This window comes from Antechinus flavipes, chromosome 2 (assembly GCF_016432865.1).
Source record: "Antechinus flavipes isolate AdamAnt ecotype Samford, QLD, Australia chromosome 2, AdamAnt_v2, whole genome shotgun sequence".
NCBI classification, from domain to species: Eukaryota; Metazoa; Chordata; class Mammalia; order Dasyuromorphia; family Dasyuridae; genus Antechinus; species Antechinus flavipes.
This window is the reverse complement of record NC_067399.1, coordinates 76,682,797-76,696,199: the sequence shown is the minus strand read 5'-3', so window position 1 is coordinate 76,696,199 and position 13,403 is coordinate 76,682,797. Positions and strand designations below refer to the sequence as shown.

Sequence of the window (13,403 nt, the reverse complement as noted above, 5' to 3'; positions counted from 1 at the left end):
TATGGAAGCCTTCAGTACTCTGAAGCAGAAGAGGGGGAGAATCTTTTCATAGTAATTTTAGCTTCTCAGATCCCCAACTGAGGTACAATGCTTCAATCCCACTTAATCCTCACCTTTAAATCTCATAGATTCAAAGTTGTTGTTTGGAAGAAAGTGGGTTAAATGTTTTTTGCCTGAATCACATACCCATTATGTGTCTGAGGCTGGATTTGAATCAAAGATGTTCCCCCCCCCCCTTTTTTTGTGACCAATATTACTGTATTCTGTAATTGGTTTTATTTAGTTTATTGTGAAATAATGTATTAGATTGCTTATAAATTTAAACAATAAATAAACACAGCATTTGCTACCTTGGTTTAGCATCCCAGCCTTGTTAACTTTCCTTTCCTTTTTCAATCGTCATCTTTCTTCTCTTACACAGCCAGTCTGAGTATTTAAACTGCTAGTTGGTCCTTTAGCTCTTTGATTTAGAGATCCACAAGAAGGATAAAGAGGAGACGGGGATTTTCCTTATTTTTCAAAGAACTTGTAATAGACTAATCCTTCCAAAATGGCCAGCTCCAGAAGGATAACCACGGAAAGCAGCAGTTGTAGCAAGTTTTCATTTGTATTCACCAGTCGATTCTTTGTGTGTTCCAGCTGGTCTCTTTGATCCCCCGGGATTCTTCGGTGATTTCAGAACCAATCTGATCCGTCTCAATGATCTGAGCGGCTCGATTCAGGCTCTCAGTGCCTGGTAGAAATAATGCCCGTTCTTTGATTGTTCTCTATGGAATACGCCCTATATCCGCTGTCTCCTCAGCCCCCAGACCGCACTGTCACAGTGCTCCTCATCTCCAGACGAAGCTTGGTCAGATCTCTGAGAGCTTCGAAGCTGGCTATTATGGGGTTGCGAAAACACAGGGGCACATATCGCGGTCCCTCTGCCATCTCTCTCATTTGCTTCCTGCTGCTTCTTATTAAAGTCTCTTACTAACTTTTTTTCTGCTCTGTCCTCCCGGTGCCCAGGAGCTTGTGGGGACCCCTCGCAGGTCATCGTAGAGCCCGCGGAAGATCTCGAGCATTTTCTCTTAAGGCTCCGAGGACACGGCCTGTCACTGCTTAGGGCGAGTTTTCCCCACACCTGCAGGGCCGGGGTCCCGGACCCAGGCGCCAGCTTCAGCTCAGCTTCGGGATCAACCCGAGAATCTCGAATCCATTGCTCCGGGCTAGTGCCCCTACCGCCCCGCAAACTTGTTCTTCAAACAATATTGCTGTTAACATGCACAACGTTCTACTGGTTCTGCTCATTTTGCTCTTATTTCGTGCAAGTTTGCTATCTGCATCTACAGAAAGAACTGATAAATAGAAGTGTGTATAGAATAATATTTACATTTATATGCATACATGTGTATATACATATATGCATGTATACATACACACATACATTCGTCCATATTTATGTCTAGTGGTAGCCAACTTTTTGGGAAAGGGGGGAGGAAGGGAAGAAAAAAAAGAGAAATTAGAAAGTGACATGACAATTTTATTACATATTTTAAAGGAATAGCAAGTTGTACATAATAGATTCTCAGTTTAATGAGCAAACTTTCTTTTTTCCTATTCTGCTATGGTACTTGTTTTATTTCTTAAGTACAGAATAAAATAAATTCTAAAAAACCAACCTCTGCTTTTTGCCTTTGTTGTCACTGTCCAGTCATTTGTTTGTGGGTTTTATCATGTTTGACTCTTTGTGACCTCATTTAGGATTTTCTTGGCAGATATCCTGGTTTGTCGTTTCCTTCTCTAGTTCATTTTACTGATGAGAAAACTGAGACAAATCAGTGTCTGAGGCTGATTTGAAATCAGGAAGATGAATCCCCCTGTCTCTAGACATAGTGCTACATCCATTGTATCACCTAAAAATCATGCTGATTTTTAAGCTCCTAATATTTTCAATTTTGCTAAAATCTAAAAGAGCTTTAACAGATTAATGGAAAAAATAGACTTAGTTCCTCCCTCCCTCCCTCCCTTCCTTCTTCCCTCTTTCCCTCCTTTCTTCCTCCCTCCCTCCTTCCTTCCTTCTCTCCCTTCCTCTCTTCCTCTCTTCCTTCCTTCCTCCCTTCCTCTTTTCCTTCCTTCCTTCCTCCCTCCCTCCCTCCCTCCCTCCCTTCCTTCCTTCCTTCCTTCCTTCCTTCCTTCCTTCCTTCCTTCCTTCCTTCCTTCCTTCCTTCCTTCCTTCTTTCCTCCCTCCCTTCCTCCCTCCCTTCCTTTCTCTCTTTCTTTAAAAAACAAAACCAAACAAAACACTATGTTGGAACCAAGAGGAGGATCAAATAGAGGATAGGATCACTACTCAGAATAAGATGGGATGATGATAATTTAAGACAATAAGAAGAAACTCCTGAAGTCTTACTAGATGTCTTTATTCTTTACAGGATGTTGTTGAATAGGAAGGATAGAATCATAACAGTAAGTATGGAATAGTAGAAAGAGTGCTGGGTTTGGAATAAGACCACTTATATTCAAATTCTCCTATTTACTATCTGCAGGACTTTGGATAAACCATTTGAACTCTTTTTATTGGAGTTCTACTTTCTTGTGAAATGAGGAGGTTGGCCTAGATGACTTTTAAGGTCCCATATAGCACTCTATGACCCTATGATCTTATAAAATAAATGATGAGATGATTAGGCAGAATTTAGTCCAATCACAAAGTTTGGATGAACTACATCTTTAAGTACTAATATAATTACAGATATGATGGATGAACTTCTATTTTTAAAAAAGCATCAATTTAATATTAATGTTTCCCTAGTGATTCTATGTGGCTATTAGTCATGGAATACTATATCCTCAGAAAACTCAATAGCATTGGTAACCCAAAGGGCAATGTAAAAAAAAAATGGTGAATATAAGTTGGGTACAGCAAATTATCAATTATGACTTATACATAAGATGTGTCATTAAAGACATCATTGAGAACAACTTTGAGTGAAAAAATTATTTTGACTGTTTTATATATATATATGTATATATATATATATCAATTTATTTTTATAAAGAATATTTAGAGAAAGATGATTTCTATATCCAGTGAAAGAACAAATAAATAATATGTATAGAATAATTACATATACACACATACATATATATATGTATGTAAATATGTGTATCTATTTACCTATATCTAGTTATATCTAATGATAGCCATCTCTGGGGATTGTGGGGAAAAGAAGAAAAACAGAAATTTACATGACAATTAGAAAGGAATAGGAAGTTGTGTACAATAGATTTACAGTTTCATATACAATCATTTGTGGAATGCTTGTTTTATTCCATAACTTTTTTCCTAAAAGATTTTTTACTGGAAAATAATCATTAAGGTTAATCCTAATGACATACTGGTATTCAAACAATTTTAAAGGAAATGGAACTCTGGGAGCAAATCTCCCTTCTGGTTAAAGGATCATGGATTAGTGATAACTTCTCTGTGCTTCAGTTTACCCATCTCTAAAATGGAGATAATACTAACCTTTATCTCACATGGTTGCAAGATCAAATATTAAGACACTGTAGAAATGTCAACTATTGTTACTATTATTATTATCTTATATAAAGGATGAATGTATTGAATTGCATTGCAAAAAGATAAGAAAGAAGGATCAGATTATGATATGTATTGGTAGAAAGAGCACCCATCCCTATCTATGAGACCCCAGATTTTATGGACCTGATAGGGGAGTGCTGGTGGTATGTAGTATATTGCTGCCCTCTGCTGGATGTGGGATAGAGCTTGAAGCAGACTTATTTTTTGGATTGAATTAAGTAGATTTAAAAAACATAAATAATCATTGTAGTTTTGTTTCAGATAAAGTCCTCAATGTGTGATATGCTACCTGGTTTTAGTAATAAAACATATCAGGGCATCTAGATAATGTGCAGTACACCTGAGAAGGTATCCCTCTATGTGGAGAACCTGGGAGGTCTACTTTGGGGAGAATCATAATGGCGTGTAAGGGAGCTGCCTTGGAGACGAACTATGGAGCATATACAGGTATCCTGTTACTGGCTCGGGCTGGCCAACCACATGTTTGAATGGAGGCATTCAAACAGACCTGTCAGCTTTAGCTAGTTTCTTTTTTCCATTTGCTCTGGGGAACTTTACTGACTCACTCAAAGTTGAGAGAATGAGCTATAAGAATTCAAGAATCAGGATCCAGGCTGAGTTTTTACAGTTAATGAAACATCAGAACTCTGGGAGACCCAAAGATTGAGTTTAGGGAGTGACCTTCTGGGATGGAAGTCAGTATAAGATTCACTTGGCTGTCCTGTCATATCTGGACATGAACTTAGTAGAATCAGTGTTGTATAGAAACTGAGCTAAATTTCGAATCTTTTTCTCCAGAAAATAGATGGTACAGGGGAGAATATGCCCCAGAATTGTTGGGGAGAAATGTATGTATGTTTGTTGTTGCTATATCTCTGAAGTAAAAATTCCTTTGTAAAAATTATCTGATATTAATAGGTTAAATGGAACCAACAGAGCACATTCCTTGCCCCTAACAAATGGAGAGGATGCAGTAGAGGAAAAGTCATCTTCAACTCCCTCAGAGTATTCTGGAGCTTTGCCTGGCTCTGTGAGAGAAGAGCAGAGCACCCTTGTTATGTGTAATTGTTGCCATTTCTGAAGCACAATACAATTTATAATGACCTGACATATGGGTAGCGTGGGTATGTTTATCTTCATAATGTATACTGGGAAACAGACTCAGAAAGGGGAAGTGTCTGCCCCAAGTCACATAAATTTCAGGAGTCAGGACTCAAGCTTATTATCCCATGATTCCTATTTCAGTGACTTTCCCACTACCTTATTCTTCCTCTTATTACATTAGCAGCTATTAGGTCAGAGATAGAACAATGAGTACTTATCCTTAGCCTCAGTTTCCTCACCTATTAAGTGACCTGGAAAAGGAAATGAGGTATCACTCTTGGATCTTTGCCAAGAAAACTCCAAATGAAGTCTCAAAGAGTCAGACATGACTGCAACAACTGAACAACAAGCAACAAAAATTCTCAAGAAAGGTCTTGATGTTCCCTACATGACTTCTTTCAGCTTCTTTGTTTTTTTTATTTTATTTTAAAATATATTTATATTACAAATTATATTATACTCTTATGTAAATGTGATATATTTTAAAATGGAAATTAATAAGGGAAAGAGAATTATTGAAGGAAAAAAGACACTGTAGGAGATAGAAGATTGGATTAATGTGACAAGTTTCCAAGGAAAAGAATTAGTTCTCATAAGAGACTGGAGAAAAGCAAAAGAAAACAGAAAATGATTTATTATTTAGCTGCATGAAATTGGAAAGAAGGAGCTCAAGACAGATGGCTTCAATTTTTGTTAGTAAAATTTGAAATGAACTTCCTCTTATGAAGGGAAGGTAAGAAGCAAAAATAAATGACAAGGAGAGAAGAGGTTTGGACAAGACACTGGAACACAGAAGTGAGAAGGAAAGAATAAAAGAATTGACATATAGCAGTAAAAGCTTAGTTAAGACTAGACAACAAATTTGTAGAACAACCAAGTCTCTAGTGGAGACTCAGTAGCTCATACATACATATATATAGGCAAATGTTGGAAGTATCAAGATTTCAGGTTTAGGAAAGGATCAGTGATAATAGGACCTAATTTTAATAATAACATATCAAGGGATCTAGATTATTTGCAGTATATCTGAGATGGTGTCTCTCTGTGTGGAGAACCTGGAGAGAGGATAGTAAAGCAGAACAAGGAACATGCCTGAGAAATCAAGGAAGATTAGAATAACTGGACAATGTGGTAAAGACGCTAAATAAATTTAGGAGAGGGTGAAACATAGGGAGAGATAGATGGCTCCGAGGTTATGGTCAGATAGAAAAATGACATCTGTGGATTGTGAAGGTGGAACAGTTGTGGGTGATGATGGGATCAAAACCATGTTTGTGTGTGGCTGAGATGGAATCAAGGTACGAAGTTGAAGTTGATGAACTGGAAGTACGAACTTTTGACATGTATCAAGTTCCTAAATATAAAGGCAAGGGTTGGGTAGAGAGGAAGATTGCCAATCAGGTATAAAATTTCTTGAGAAAGAAATGTGAATTGCTAGGAATTCAAGGCACAATTGCTGCATGGATCTGAATAATGGTTGGAGTGAACTTAAAGGAGAAGACGTGTCAATGTGATGCTATTGGGAAGGGGGTCCAGAAATGAGACAGAGGTCTAAGAATTTCTATTGTCATGATTTCCTCCTGGCTCAGTGTGTCAATAGGCTTGGGAAGAGGCATATCCATTAATGGAGATGTTGACTAAAGGGAAAGCCATTTTTTCTAAATGTAAGAAAAGGGAAATGACATGAGAGGAAGAGTTCTTATTAAAATGTCAATTCGTTAATAATGGCAAGGGTTTCAGAGGACAGAAAGGAATGGTAGGACGAGTGGGCAGAGATGGGCAGAGAGGGGGGAGAGTCAGAGAGAGCTAACCAGCCAGCCAGAGATAGATATAGGAGTTGAAGATGACATATCAATTGCAACTTTAGATAACTGGGAGTTCAGTGATCATGAATTCTGAAATTTCTTTATTTAATCACAATCTATTGTCATTCTACCTCTATATTTTCCTCCCAACTTCAAACCCTATCCCTAGATCTGGCCTTAATCCTTTCAACCCTCAGTTTTTTCCCAGGCCCTCACTCCTAGTTGGTTAGATTCCCTTTCCTTTCCCATCTTTACCTGTTGCTTCAACATTGTCCTCTTCTCTTATCCCTTGCCTCCTTGTCCTGTAGATCTTCCTTTGCCAAACCACAGCCTTAGATTTCTTCCACCATCTGCTATACTTGCTTCTTCTCACATGCTAGTGAATGAAATAGGAAAAAATAACAAAACTTTGCTAATTGGTTCCATTAAATATTTATGTGACATGATTCTAAGTATATCCTTAACTGCAACAAGATAATTCTTTAACACCTCTCTTATCCATTCACTATCTCATTCACTATAGTAGCTTTTCCAAACCTTTTATTTCCTCCTCATGCTTCCTAAAGTTCTCTTCCTTCTATTCTCCACTAAAGACTTAGTTTCATATTTCTTTTTTTTAATTAAAGCTTTTTATTTTTTCAAAACATATGCATGGATTTGACATTAATCCTTGCAAAATCTTGTGTTCTAATTCCTCCCCTTCCTCCATTCCCTCCCATAGATGGCAAGTAGTCCAATATTTGTTAAACATGGTAGAAGTATATGTTAAATTCAATGTATGCATACATATTTATACAATTATCTTGCTGCACAAGAAAAATCAAATCAAACCAGAAAAAAAGTGAGAAAGAAAATAAAATGCAAGCAAACAACAACAAAAAGAGTGAAAATGCTATGTGTGGTTCACATTCCATTCCCACAATCCTTTTTCTGGGTGTAGATGACTATCTTCATCACAAGACCCTGGAACTGGTCTGAATGGTCTCACTGTTGAAGAGAGCCACATCCATTAGAATTGATCTTCATATAATCTTATTGTTGCCACATACAATGATCTCTTGGTTCTGCTCACTTCACTCAGCATCAGTTCCTGTAAGTCTCTCCAGGCTTCTCTGAAATCATCCTGCTGGTCATTTCTTATAGAACAATAATATTCTACAACCTAAATTTACCATAACTTAATCATCCATTCTCAAACTAATGGGCACCCCTTCAATTTCCAGTTTCTTGCCACTACAAAAAGGGCTGCCACAAATATATTTGCACATGTGGGTCCCTTTCCCCTCCTTTAAGATCTCTCTGGGATATAAGCCCAGTAGAAACACTGCTGGATCAAAGGGTATGCACAGTTTGATAATAGTTCCAAATTGCTTTCCAGAATGTCTGGATTTGTTCACAGTTCCACCAACGATGTATCAGTGTTCCAGTTTTCCCACATCCCTGCCAACATTTGTCCTTATCTTTTCTGTCATCTTATCTTTGTCTCATATTTCAATAAAAAAAAATGAAGACATTCACTGAGAACTCTCTCTTCTTTCATCTCTCATATTTTCTTTACCCATTTAGCATGAAAAAAATGGTCCTTTTCCTTGCAAGACAAAAACCTATGAGCAAATAATGATCCCATTCTATCTCATTTATTCCCCCAACCATTCCTAGTCTCTCACAAATAGTCATTTACTCCCTATTGGTTGCTTCCCTACTCCCAGAAATACACCCATGTACACCATGTCTCTTCCATTCTCAATAATTCTTTACTTGATCTGCAATCTATCATTCTATGTCTTTCCTCTCTTTTGTGACTAAACTTGAAAAGGCCACCTATGGCAGATACCTCCTTTTCTTCTCCCCCCCCCCATTGTCTTCTTAACTATAGTTTCAGCTGAGATTGCTTTCTCCTGAGTTACCAATAAATTCAAGATCTTTTCTCAGTCATCATTTTTCTTGACCTCTCTGCCAATTTTGATCATTCTCTGATCTCTTTTATTGGATCTTCATTGAGATCTCAACCACGTATCTACCAGGGCTATTTCCTGGGCACTTTTCTTTATATTATTTCACTTAGTGATCTCATCAATTCCAATGGATTCAATGATCTTTTTGCACAGATGATTCACAGATCTACTTTTTCAACCATAACCTTTCTCCTGTCCTCTAGTTTCAAGTTTTCAAGGTCTATTAGACATCTTGATCTGGATGAGTTTTAGTTAACAAACTCAATGTGTTTGAGTTACTTCATTATCGTTCCCTCCAAAACGTCCCTTCCTCATTGCTTTCATGTTTCTGCCAACGGTCCCTCCACGCTACCTATCACCTTGACTTGCAATCTGAGTCATGCTTGATTCCTCACTCATTTTCATAGCCTAACCCCCATCAAACAATTGCTGTCTTCATTTTTATGTTCATAACACCTCCAGTATATGTCCCCTTGTCTGATAGTACTATCCCCCCAATCCAGGCCCTTATATCTCCTACATGAATTGTAATAGCTTCTAGTCTCCCTGCTCTGTGTGTGGAGGTTATCTCCTCACTAATAAACTTCAGTGGCTCTCTACCACCATCTGGATTAGAAGTAAAGTCCTTTGGTATTCAAAATCCTTCACAACTTGGTTCCTTTCTACTTTTTCAGTCTTCTTGCAAACTTCATTTCCTTCCATAATCAGTAATCTTGTGACATTGTCCTTTCTGTTCCTTATACAAAGAACTTCCTACATGAGACATTTTCATTAGATAATGATTATAGTTAGTTCTTTTCTCTCATTTTTGCCTCCTGGCTTCCTAGAAATCTCAGTTAAAATTTAACCCTTCTGCATATCTATTCTGATTTCCCTTCATGCTCCTGTCTTCCCTCTAAGATTACCTACAATTTGCCCTATCTATATTTTGTTTGTACAGTCATTTGCATTAATCTCCTCCAATTAAAATCTAAGCTTCTTGAGAGCAGAAAAATTTTGCCTTTCCTTGTTTCCCATAGGACTAGCAGTGCCCAGCAAAAAAGCAAGTGCTTAATAAATGATTTTGTGTTTAATTAATGTTTTATTTGCATTAAGCTTAATTAACAATTGTTTGATGTTTAATTATATTTACTTACATAAATTTCTATTATTTATTAAATTTAATGATTGTTTATTCATTGTTTATTATATTATCCCGACCCCACCCTAGTTATAGAACAACTAGTTTATTCCTACACAGAAATACATGCTAAACAAGAAAGAATCAGCACACAACAGAATTAACATGTTTAATAGGATTCAGTAACTTTACTTAAAACTACAGTTACAGTAAGTTGGGAGGCTAATATTTAAATATCAGAACATAAAGCAATTTTTCAAGAATACAAATTGATATTATCTTGGCCTTGCACAGTTCATCCACTCTTGGCATTCCTTTCCTGGTAGCATGGGTCAATCTTCTTGTTTGGTGGCCATGCTGTCCAATGCAGAAGCTAGGAATCTTCAGACCTAAAATTCACAAGGCCTAAAATTTATACTGCTAGAACTATACACATGCACTACAGGATTAATTGTTCCCCTAAAACTAGATAAGAACAAACACAAAAGACAGGGGCAGCCACATTCTGATGGCTGCATGGAGGCCAGGTGGGAGATTGGGAAATTGTCCCTTCTCCCACCCAACACTGGGGACCCAGCTGGAACCAGTCTATTACATGGTTCACAGCTGGAGAGGAAGAAAGCCCTTTTTGTCTATCTGAGTCTACTGAGCTCTTTTGGCTCAGGAGACAATTAGGAGTCTTAAAAAAAAAATGAACAAGAATTTATTAAGTACTCACTATGTGCCAGGCACTCTGCTAAGTGCTAGGAATATAAGAAAATAAAAAAGTCATCGTGGGAGATACATATTAAGTGGAGCCATCTATTGTACAAACCCCTCATTGAAGAGTCACATATGGCCAGAAGCAGATCCCCACATAGTTGAATAAGAAGCAGGTAAAGAATATCTCCCCGGGCTCTGTATGACGCACTTTGTATATAATTATGAAATACAGAATCACAGAATCTTACAGTTCAAAGAGACCTCAAGAACATCCAGTACAATCCATACCCTGAACAAGTATCCCATCCACACCATACCCAGTAAGTGGTAATTCAGCCTTTGCTGGAAGTCCTGAAAAGAGGGGGAACCTATCAACTTCTCAATCTATTCCAGTTTGAAGCCATTCCAATTATTAGGAAATTTGTACTGACATAAATACATTTGCTTCTACACTTTGCCTCCTCCTGCCTCTGACCCAGCCCAGATGTTTGGGTTCAACTCTTTTGCCTTCTTCAAGGAAATTTTGGATAGTAATAAAAGACATCTCCCACAATGAAGTATCATTAGCAGCAAGTCCTGAGGAGCTCTGTAACTGCTCCCCACTCTCCAAAATAAGGAGTTTCTCTCTATATAAATATGGAATAAATATACACATCTCACAGGAACAGGATTGGTGAAGGGGATGGGAAGGAAGGATGGGTGTTGGGATTTCCAGGGTGTGGCTTTTATCATGGAAGGACAGAGGATAATGACCGCACACACGCACTCTCACACACACTCACAGAGAGACAGACACAGACGGCACCTCCACCCCCTACCCCCTCCCCCTTCCTCCAGTGTGGTGCAGTGGACTTGCAGCAGCCAGAGGATTTGCCTTCAAATTCCATCTATGTCAGTCATTTACTATCTGCAAGACTTTGGGCAATCCACTTATCTGTTCTGGACCTCAGCCTTCCCCTGTAAAACTGGAAGTTTGGACTAAATGCCCTGTAAGGTTCTTTCCAGCCCCGGGTTAATGAACCTTGCCTACAAGTTCTCTCCACATGTACAGGAGAGTGAGAAAACAATATAAACCCCCGTTCCTCTAGGGAAGGGGATGTTTCATTTTGCTTTTATGTACCCAGCGCCAAGCACATAGTATGCACTTAATAAATACTTGACAAATTGTATTAAATGAGGGGAGGGGGGAAGATAGTCATAATAACACAGATAGGGAAACCCTCAAGACTGAGGAAGGATGAATCGACAAGAGTCCCCTTGAAGTCCTTCTAAGGTGGAGTCAAAAACCTAACAACAATCCTTCCCTCCACCGGGCTCACTCCATCGGGGGCACAGAGGATGTTCCATTTGTGGTCACTGAAGAGGTCCATGGTCTTGAGGATGAGGTTTCTGTGCAGTCCATAGAGAAAGGAGAACATGAAGGGATGATAGCGAAGAAGACAATACGTCATCAGCACAGGAGAAAACACAGACTGAAAGTTCAGATCAGGAAATTCAAGAGAGTCACAAGCCAGGGGAAGAGAGCGGGGTGGCAGGGTATCAGAGGGTCCCCCGTAGTGGGGTCCCTGCTCACGAGCTGGAAGAGGGGGAAGGGCTGCTGGGAGTCACGACCGAGACAAGCTGGAAGAATGCACAGGAGTTGCTGGTCTGCATCTCAAGTCCATCCATGGCAAACGGGTTCTTGTGACCTTGGGTGTGGGTGACTGCTCAGACTGATCCGGAGCATTGGGAGGGGGCTAAAACAGGGGCCCCGGAGTCCTCGGGGCGGGGTCCTGGGCTGCAGAGGGGAGGGGTTCACAGCGCAGGGCACGGGGGTCCGTAACATGGCAGCTCACCGGTGGCAGTGGTAGCAGCTGCTGGGCTGGCAGGGTCTCCCACTCCGACACCTCCCCCAGCGCCCCCACACGTTACTAGGAACACACCCGGGCCCACCTGGAAAGGCTTCGCAGCAGTGAGCACCTTCCCCAGAACCTCATCGTGGCCGGGGGGACCGTCTTCGGGAGTCATCACGGGGGCTGGGAGGGCAGGGGCAGGCAGAGGCAGCAGCTGCAGCGCAGGGACCGGGAGCGGGCGTTCCGCCGACTCCCAAAGCTCAGTCCAGTTCAAGGTCAAGATGGCGGCTGCACAGGAGGGAGGGGAGCGGGAGGTGGAGGTGGAGGTGGCGCAGCCGCCCGCACTAGGCGAACGGCCGAGTGCGATGAGATGTTCAAGGCTCAGCTTTTCCTGCAGCAACAGCAGCGCGGTCCGGCCAAAGCTGCAGGCGGTCGGAGGGGCGGCCTCGAAAGGGCTCTCCCTGCAGCGGGGGGCCCGGGCCCGGGAAGCAGGACCGTGGCGGAGGCGGGGGTGGCGGCGGCATCGGCTGTGGCTCTGCAGGTGCCCGCCCTAGAGGGGCCCGGTTAGGACCACCTAGCTACTGCTCCGAGGAGCTAAGAGAGAGAGAGAGGACCCCGGCAGCGAGAAGGGAGAAGTAGAGGCACCTGCGCCCCGGGAGCAGCCGCAGGACCTGTGCACTCTCCCAAGGACTGCGGCGAGGCTGCGGCTACAGGGAGGGGGACTGCAGAGAAGGAGGAGGATGACGACAGGGAGGAGGAGGGGGAGCGGAACCTCTCGCGGCTCCTTAAAAGGGCCGGTACCGCCAATAACAGTAATCATCTTCCTCTGAACAATACCAATACGATCCTTCACGGCCACCGTCTTAGAATGGGACCAACACGGTTTCCATGGGGATGGTCGTCATAGAAACGGTCGCCATGGAAATAGTCGCCATGGTGATGTGCCTGGCTCGCCTTCTCTCACTAATTATCTTCTCCCGCACTTACCCCTCTTGCAGGCTTAACTATTTCTCTCATAACATAAAGGTTTGAAACCTCCGTGTGATCTCGACTCCTCACTCATCTCTACCCCACGGATCCAATCAATTGTAAATCATGTTTCTACCTCCATAATTTTTCTACAATATGCTTCCTTTTCTCCATTCAGTTAATGAATAAGCTATTTTTTAAAATTTCTGTTTATTAAAAAAAGAATAGAAAAAGAAAAGGAAAACTAAACAAAACAGCATTGTCATGTGGCCAGCAGAACATCAGGGAGAATTCAAAATATATAACAATAAATTTCCAGCTCAAGAAACA

At 40.7% G+C, this 13,403-nt stretch overlaps 1 pseudogene; it reads right to left on the bottom strand.

Annotated features, from left to right (window-relative positions):
* Positions 1–269: 269 nt before the first annotated feature.
* On the bottom strand, positions 270–11,940 carry LOC127546450 (vesicle transport through interaction with t-SNAREs homolog 1B-like; annotated as a pseudogene).
* Between the last annotated feature and the right edge of the window lie 1,463 nt (positions 11,941–13,403).